The following is an 8,523-nucleotide window of genomic DNA, read 5'->3' as shown; positions in this document are numbered from 1 at the left end:
AAAAATTTCATAAAATTTAAAAAATTATGAGATAAAATATAAAAATTTCATAAAATTTAAATTATTTTTTGAATAAAATATTTTGATTACATTTTGAACAAAATAATCATGGAAACTACTATTAATATATGTATAAAAAGAATTAAATAAATATTTTTATTAATTATATCTTAAATTAATTAAAAATTTATTATTATAATAAATAAAATTTTATTTAAATTAAATTAAATAGAAAAGAAATTTTAATTTAAAAATAATATGCATTTTTAATATTTATTATATTAATGGAAAATGAGGATATTTTAAAATTTTAATTATTATGAAAATGAATTTATTTTATATTACAAATTTATGTAAAGTGATAACTATTTTTGTCAAATAATTATTTTATAAAAAAATATATCAAATTATTAAAAAATATTTTATGCTTAAATATAGTATTTTTTAAAAATAATGTAATAGAATGTTATTTTTAATTATTAATAATGTTATATATTTTTATTATTATTAAAATTAAATAGTTCAATTCATTATTAGTAATTTAATTTTTTTATTATATTAATAACAAAGAATATTATATAAATATAATTTTAAAATAACATTATTTTATTATTAATTTAATATATTTTCTATAATTATAAAAAATAAATATTAATTTACATAAATTATGGGTTAAAATATAAAAATTTCATAAAATTTAAATTATTTTTTAAATAAAGTATTTTGATCATATTTTAAACAAAATAATCATGAAAACTACTATTAATACTTGTATAAAAAGAGTTAAATAAATATTTTAATTAATTATATCGTAAATTAATTAAAAATTTATTCAAATTAAATTAAATAAGAAATAAATTTTAATTTAAAATTAATTTAATAATAATAATTTATCTTATTTAAAATATAATTAAAAATCAAAATAAAAAATAAAAATTATAAATTATTCATGCATAGTATAGACATTATGTTAATATATATAAAGTAAAGAGATATTCTTAAGAAAATGACACGTGATATTTTTTTTTGAAAAATTTACCACATGTTACCTTCTAGAAATACTCTCTTTTATACTAATTATTATTTTTTTATTTATTTTTTAATTATTATTATTATTTACAATACTACCTTAACATTTATAATTTAAATTATTATTTTTTTAAAATTTAATTTTTAAAAATTAAGACCTTTAGTAAGTAAATGCAAAATTAAAAAATTATTTCTATCATTATTATAAATACTAATTATTATTTAATTTTTTTAATTTCTCTTTTAATTGTCATTATTATTTATAATAGTAAATTAACATTTATGATTTAAATTATTATTTTTTTTAAAATTTAATTAAAAAAATAAAATATTTTATGATTAAATATAATATTTAAAAATTATTTATATTTTTTTTATAAATTTATTTATACAAAAATATTATTTGCCACATGTTACTCTTCATAATAATAATAATAATAATAATTGTTGATTGATGGCCATTAGTTTGAAAAAAATTAATAATTAATTTGTGATCTCATAATCAATCATAAATATTCTCCTTTATACTGATTATAATTTAATTTTTTATTTCTCTTTTAATTATTATTGTTATTTATAATACTACCTTAACATTTATGATTTAAATTATTATTTTTTTTAAAATTTAATTTCTAAAAACTAAGGCATTTTGTAATTAAATATAATATTTAAAAATCATTTATATTATTTTATAAATTCTAATTATTATTTAATTTTTTTTCTCTTTTAATTTTTATTATTATTTATAATAATACCTTAATATTTAAAATTTAAATTATCATTTTCTTTAAATTTTAATTTTTAAAAAATTAAGACCTTTTATAATTAAATGTAATATTATAAATTATTTATATTATTTTTTTATAAATTTATTTATGCAAAAAAAATTATTTACCACATGTTACCCTCTATAACAACAACAACAACAATAACAATAGTTTAAATAAAAAATAATTTAAAAGATAATAATAATAATAATAATAATAATAATAATAATAATAATAATAATAATAATAATAAAAGGTCATTGATGGCTATTAGTTTAAAGAAAATTAACTATTAATTTGTAATCTCATAATTAACTATCATATAATTTAATCAATCTTAAATTATTTTATATCTTTAATAAATATTTTTATTATATTATTATATTTTCTATTATTTTAATTATGAAATCTTTATTAAAAAATTTAAAAAACAAAAAGTGCAGTTTACATAAAAAGTTATAAAATAAAATATAGAGATTTAACTTATTTGTAATTAACATGTATTATTTTTTACTTTAATAATTTAATATTTTTTTTTATTTTAGCTTCCTAAGATTAATTAATGCTTATTATTATTATTATTATTATTATTATTATTATTATTATTATTATAGCCAATTTATGACGATTTAATTGAAACGGTCGAGTAAATAGAAAATATTTTACTATTATAAAAATTGAATTTAAATGTTTGTTACGATTTTTCAATTAAATAATATTTAATTATAAATTAATTTTTTATTTAAATAATTTTTATTTATTTGTCTACATATAGTATATCATATGAGATATTTAATACACATCAACCATTCTCCTCTCACCAAATATTTTCATTTCATCTAAATACTCTTAAATCTTTTTTTGACTTGTACTATTTTTTTTATTATTCTTTCAAAAGTTATTAGTTATCATTCTTAAAATTTATTTATTTAAATATATCAAATTAATATTTATTTAATTATTAATTTTTTATAAATTTCTTATTTAATATTTCTTAAACTTTTGAATATTTTATTTCATTATAATTATATATCGAATGCAATAATAACTAATATTTTAATTATTCATATTTTATTATCATTAATTTCAACAGAATTATTTTTAAATTTTAATTAAATATCTATATTTTTATGTATAAATTATATCTTAATTATATTTTTATATATAAGTAGAATTTTAAAGATAAATTACAAATACGATTGTATCAAAAATTTAGCTACAAATAAAAATAATTAAAAACAATTAAAGTTACAATATTACAATTACGGAATGTATTTTTTAAGAAATAGTATGTATTTTTAATATTTATTATGTAAATAAAAAATGACGATATTTTAAAATTTTAATTTTTATAAAATACATTTATTTTATATTACAAATTTATGTAAAGTGATAATATTTTTGTCAAAGAATTATTTTATAAAAAATATATCAAATTAATAAAAAAGAATTTACACTTAGATATAATATTTTTAAAAAATAATATAAGAGAATGTTATTTTTAATTAATAATAATGTTATACATTTATATTATTATCAAAATAAAATAATTCAATTCATTATTAGTAATTTAATTTTTTTATTATATTGATAACAAAAAAAATATTATATTTATATATTTTAAAATAATTTTATTTTCTCATTAATTTAATGTATTTTCTGTAATTTATAAAAAATAAATATTAATTTACATAAATTATGAGATAAAATATAAAAATTTCATAAAATTTAAATTATTTTTTGAATATAGAATTTTTATTACATTTTAAACAAGGTAATCATGGAAACTACTATTAATATATGTGTAAAAAAAATTAAATAGGTATTTTAATTAGTTATATCATAAATTAATTAAAATTTTATTATTATAATTAGTAAAAATTTATTTAAATTAATTTAAATAAAAGAAAATATTTTAATTTAAAATTAATTTAATAATAATAATTTATTTTATTTAAAATGTAATTAAAAATTAAATTAAAAAGATAAAAATTATCAATTACCCATGCATAGCATGGGTATTATGCTAGTGTTATATATAACAGAAATGTTTTTTTAATTACTGTTGCCACGTGACATTAAAAAGTAAGAAAATTTATCATTGCTACTTGCCATATGGCATTCTAAAATTTTATGTTGTCACGTGACACTTACAATATAGAAATTATTGTATTTAATAATTATAGTAATTAATATAAGTAATTATTACCATTATTATTACCATTAAATATCGTTACTCTTACCGTTATTACCACAATTTGATGGCTAATTATTTAAAAATATTAAATATATTTTAATAATTGTATATTTTTATTATTTAATAATTCTTAAATTTTTAATTAATTCATTTAATTATAAAAATTTAAGAATTATATATCTTAAAATTAATAAAATAATTTAAAATTATATTATAAAAAAGTCACATTAAGTTAAATACTTTGCTCTCTCTCTTCTTTTTATATATTTAATAAATTTTAATTTACTTTAATATTATTTTATTTTTATTTATCTTATTTTGATACGCATTTAATAAAAACATATTTTAAATTATATATCAAATGCGCTACATATAAGGAATTATGAAAAAAATAAAAAAAAAAACTATTTTCATAGTTATGGTAAACAAGAAAATTATATTAATGTTCAATTTTTATTTTTTTTTATATTTTTTAGTATAATTAATAAATAAATAATATTATTACTCTAGTTAATATTATTCATGTTAAATTATTTTATTATTATTTAAAAAAAAATTTAAATTATATATATATACACATATGCGCTAAGTAATTTTATTAAATTCCCTTTATTTTTTAATAAATTATATAATTTTTTTAAATTATAATTAAGTTATTAATTTCCTAATTATGTATATATAAGTTATAAATTATTTAATTATTACACTTTAATATTATAATAAGTAGTTATTATTATTATTATTATTATTATTATTATTATTATTATTATTATTATTATTATTATTATTATTATTATTACAAATGCTTAGAAAGTTCAATTTAATTACAAATAGAAAAAACTAATTTTCTGTTTGTTTAAATTCCATGGTAAAATTCATTGATTTGCAAATGAATTCAATGTCAGAATTCATTTACAATTTGTTTGGTATATTTTATATTTAATATGAAATTCATTTCAAATGAAATAAATTTTATGTTTAAAATAAATAAAATAAAATAAAATGATATATAATAAGAGAATAATTTTGTCACTTGAAATATATATAATTTTAAGTTTGAAATTCATTTACAAATTCTATTAATTTTGATAGAATTTAGTTTAGTTATAATAAATTTCATGAAATTGATCATTAAAAATTCGAAATGAATTTTCATTTAAACCAAACACTTCCACAAAATTTTATAGAATTCATTTATACCAAACATTACCTAAAAGTTAATTAGATTAATTTATTAATTATATGCCATGTGGTACTTTTATTGAAAAATTTAACACGTGTTATCTTCTATAAATAACTCTCTTTTATACTAGTTATTATTTAATTAATTTTTTATTTCTTTTTTAATTATCATTAATATTTACAATACTACCCTAACATTTATAATTTAAATTATTATTTTCTTTAAAATTTGATTTTGAAAAATTAAGTCCTTTTGTGATTAAATGCAATATTTAGAAATTTTTTATATTATTTTTTTATAATTTATTTATATAAAAACATTATTTACCGCATGTTACCCTTCATAATAATAATAATAATAATAATAATAATAATAGGTCATTGATGGTCATTAATTTAAAGAAAATTAGCAATTAATTTGTAATCTCATAATCAACTATTATATAATTTAATCAACCATAAATTATTTCATTTCTTTAATAAGTACTTTTATTATATTGTTATATTTTTTTATTAATTTTATTATGAAATCTTTGTTAAAATTTAAAAGACAAATAGTGTAGCCTATATAAAAGCTATAAAGATAAAATATAAAGATTTTCTTTATTTATATTTTTTATTTTAATAATTTAATATTCTTTTATTTCACTTTTTTAAAATTAATTATTATTATTATTATTATAATTATGGCTATTGAATTAAAACGATCGAGTAAATAAGAAATATTTTAATATTAAAAAAATTGAATTTGAATGCTTTTGTTATTGTTTTTCAATTAAATAATATTTAGTTATAAAATTAAATTTTTATTTAAATAATTTCTATTTATTTTTTTGTATATAGTATGTCATATAAGACATTTGATATATATCAATAACTTTTTTCTCTCTCATCAAGTATTTTTACCTAAGTGCTCTCAAATTTTTTTTATTTGCTCTTTTTTTTATTATTTTCAACTTTTGATTAAATATCTAAATTTTTATGCATAAATTATCTTTCACTTATATTTTTATATAGAGTAGAATTTTAAAAATAAATTATAAATATGATTACATTAAAAATTTAACTATAAGTAAAGATTATTAAAAAAATTAAAATTATAATATCAAAATTATAGGATCGATATTTTGAAAAATAGTATTTATTTTTAATGTTTATTATATTAATAGAAAATGATGATATTTTAAAATTTTAATTTTTATGAAATGTATTTATTTTATATTATAAATTTATGTGAAACGATAACTATTTTTGTGAAAGAATTATTTTATAAAAAATATATCATATTAATAAAAAAATTACACTTTAAAAAATTTTAAAGATATAGTATTTTTAAAAATAATATAATAAAATGTTATTTTTAAATAATAATAATGTTATATATTTTCATTATTATTTAAATTAAATAATTTAATTCATAATTAGTAATTTAATATATTTTTTATTTTATTAATAAAAAAAATATTATATTTATGTATTTTTAAAATAAAATTATTTTCTCATTAATTTAATATATTTTCTATAATCTATAAAAAAATAAATATTAATTTACATAAATTATGCAAATAAAATATAAAAATTTCATAAAATTTAAATTAATTTTGAATAAAGTAATTCTATTACATTTTAAATAAAGTAATCATGGAACTACTATTAATATATATATATATATATATATATATATATATATAATTAAATAAGTATTTTAATTAATTAATTAAAATTTTATTATTATAAAGAGTAAAAATTTATTAAATTAAATTAAATAAAAAAAATTTAGTTGAAAATTAATTTAATAATAAAAATTATCTTATTTAGAATGTAATTAAAAATTAAATTAAAAAATAAAAATTATAAATTATACATGCATAGCATAAATATTATGCTAATTAAAAAAATACAGAAAATATTATTATTTAAAACATTTTGTTATATTACGGTAAGAAATATAATTCTATTTTTGCTATTACACTTTCTTTTTTGGGTTTCTTACCATGCATTTTGTAGCTCTATACTTTTAATTTTTTTTTTTTTAATTCTACTTCTTTTTTATTTGTAGGTCTTGCCTGCTATAATATTCCTCTTACACAAATACAAGTGTAGTTGGATATGAATTTCAAAGATGGAATCTCAAATTCCTCTTAATTTTTATTTTTATTTTTTTATGACAATCGGAGTCTATACGAATTGATGTCAGTTTTTATTTTTTTTATTTTCGTTATACAAAATTATATGTGTGTGGATGCAATTCAAGAAAAAAAAGTTAATTAACCCTTTTTTTTTTTTTAAATTGCTACTATATATTTATATATTTATTTAAATTAATCTTTTATAAATTTAAATATTGAACTCTCTTTTTTAATAGAAAATATAATTCAATAGACCCCAAATTATGAATTTTATATTCTTAAATTTAAAACTTAACTATTTTTATATGAATATTAAATATACTATTTTTTAATGCATCAAATATATTATACAATTTACTTATATATTGACCCTACAAAATTTTTTTTCTAGATCCGTCACTCAATATATATATAAAAGAAAACAAGTAACAATTATTTGTGTTTTTACTTGTAATTTAATGATTTTTGTTAAGATTTTAAAAAATAAAAATTTTAATAATATAATATTTTGATGGTATTTTCCTTTTTTCAGTACTTCTAAATTTATTGAAAATATGTTATTGAAATTAATTTCAATCCCTCTTCTTTGAGGAGAATAGGAAAAAAGGCAAAGAGTGAAAGAAGAGAAAAGGAGAAGGAAATATTACTAAAAAAAAAAAAAAAAATTAACCTTCGAATTCACAAATTATCGATGGATTTATGACTAGTACATAAAAGTAGAGAACAAGAGTTATTTTCTCTTTTATATTTGATATTTTTCATAAATTTTAAATATATTTTTCTTTTTTTTTTTTCATAAAAAAAGTAAGGAATAAGATTAATTTTCTCACTCCTATTTTGCAAGTTTTATAAATTAAATTTGACTTATTTATTAACTCCTCAAATTTATTATAGATTTTTTTTATCCATTACTTTTTACTTTGTATTGTCTATGTGATCTCATTTCTTTCCATCCTTTTACAAAACTGCCAGTCATTTTGCTTAGTGAGATTGAATTTAGGTATGTTTAAAGAAAAATTTTGCTTATTTTGTTTTTTCATTATTTTCCTCTAATTTTAAAAAAATTCTATTTGATTTTTTGTTTTCTTTCCTCATTACTTTTCATTGTTTAATCTCCAAACTTCTGCCAATGAAAAAGCTCACAATTTATATATATATATATATTTTATTTTTGTTCTTCCATTATTTTCCTTTAATTTCTAAGTAAGAAAATTCTATT

Source organism: Hevea brasiliensis, unplaced genomic scaffold (assembly GCF_030052815.1).
Source record: "Hevea brasiliensis isolate MT/VB/25A 57/8 unplaced genomic scaffold, ASM3005281v1 Scaf1, whole genome shotgun sequence".
Taxonomy (NCBI): Eukaryota; Viridiplantae; Streptophyta; class Magnoliopsida; order Malpighiales; family Euphorbiaceae; genus Hevea; species Hevea brasiliensis.
The sequence above is the reverse complement of the archived record's forward strand: the minus strand, read 5'-3'. Positions refer to the sequence as shown.